The sequence below is a fragment of the Nanorana parkeri genome, unplaced genomic scaffold (genome assembly GCF_000935625.1).
Source record: "Nanorana parkeri isolate BGI_ZX_2015 unplaced genomic scaffold, ASM93562v1 scaffold345, whole genome shotgun sequence".
NCBI classification, from domain to species: Eukaryota; Metazoa; Chordata; class Amphibia; order Anura; family Dicroglossidae; genus Nanorana; species Nanorana parkeri.
Genome location: NW_017306613.1, coordinates 629,770 through 631,438, shown reverse-complemented (window position 1 = coordinate 631,438; position 1,669 = coordinate 629,770). Strand labels below are relative to the sequence as shown.

Here is a 1,669-nt window from a genome sequence, read left to right as displayed (position 1 = left end):
CCTTTCTTTGGCAATATTGTCTTTCAACATTTAAAAAAAATGTTTTCCATGTAAACAGACAAAACTTTTATTTGCAAATGAATTAAATAGTAAGTACAATGTAACAATACAGTGTTACACTGTATTGCTCAATGACACTTGAAGACTATCTGTAAGTGTAATTTTACACACGGGTGGATGCATTTTGACAGTCACTCCTGCTATGAAATACAAAGCAATTCCCGGCTGACATTCTAGCAGCTGGTAATTGGCACCAATGACAGCAGGGGAGCAGTGGCAAGGAGAGGGGAGCTAACATAAGAGATATGTCCTAGGGCATTTGTTGAGGTTATCTCTTACGTTCAAAATCCTTAAGTGGTTGTATTGTATATGAAGAATGATATCATATGTTGTTCTGTTGATTTATATTTTTATTTATTCAATAAATAAGGAATTAAAGAAAGAAACAAATCCCTAAGTGTTAAGAGATGCTTTGTGTGCATTTAAGGTTAGTGATGGATTTATTTCCAATAGTTGGCCTTATATATATATATATATATATATATATACACGCATATACATACATACATACACACAGTAATTCCCCTTGTTTACTTTTGCAGCTGCAACACCCGTTCGAGCTAAGCTACAGAGGCAATTGTTACCCACTGTAACAGACTCACCTCAGCTCGTTCCCGCACCGCACTCCGTAGCCGCACACACTGGACGCGTCGTGCGGCTCCTCCCCCCGCACGCCAGCTGTCATCATAAAACACGGGGGTTACGAATGCTCGGCGTTCTACGATTGTCCTGAGAACGCTGAGCAACCCCCTTGTGGCATTGCTCGTCCTCGCTGGCTGTCACTGCTGATTGTGCCTCTGCACTACTGCATGCTCCCTGCACCTCCTCACACCATTGCCTGCCTGCAGCTAGAGACTCCTCACACCACTGCCTGCCTGCACCTGGAAATTCCTCACACCACCTGCCTGCAACTGTCATCGGATCCCCTGAGTCTTGCGGATATAACACTGCGGAATCGCAACACCTCTGTGTATAACCGTAATGTACGGACTGTGTCATTGCTGCTGTAACAGGTTACTAGGACTGTGGGGTCTGCAGGCTTGGTGAACTACATATCTAAGAAGCAACAGAGGGTTTGTGTGTGTTATTAACCAATGCTATAATCTGCACGCTTGGCTCCCTTCATAAAATATTGTATTCTTCAGTCAGATCACTGTAACTCCAATTCAATTGAACTACAAGTCCCTTTACATTACGAGAGTTAGTTCCTTTGTTAACATAACTATATTCTTTGAAATTATCTGGTAGTATTGTACCACATTGAGGGTATGAGGTAATACCCCTGGGGAAGTGCGGTATTAATCGATTATGAAAATAATCGTTAGCTGCAGCCCTAGTAAATACTCCTCCTTCTCCCGCAAAAACGGTGTATGATGTAATGACATTCCACCACCTCCTTTCAACTTATGGAGTGTGCACCCCTGGAGTCTAATGCTGACATAACCGTTCATAAGAAAGCAGGTACAATAGAAGTCTTACTGACCGACACACACATATCTTCAGCGGTGTTACACCCACCTCTACTAAGAAATGTAACAACTTGCTTGCAGTCACCTTGTTAACATGGACCTCAAGAGCCATATGTACAGTACAGAACACCACCCCCCCC

At 42.8% G+C, this 1,669-nt stretch overlaps 1 protein-coding gene across 4 annotated transcripts in view; it reads right to left on the bottom strand.

Annotated features, from left to right (window-relative positions):
• ABL1 (ABL proto-oncogene 1, non-receptor tyrosine kinase) overlaps window positions 1-1,669 on the bottom strand; it is a 231,201-nt gene that overhangs the window by 11,552 nt on the left and 217,980 nt on the right. The gene's annotated exons all lie outside the window — the stretch shown is intronic.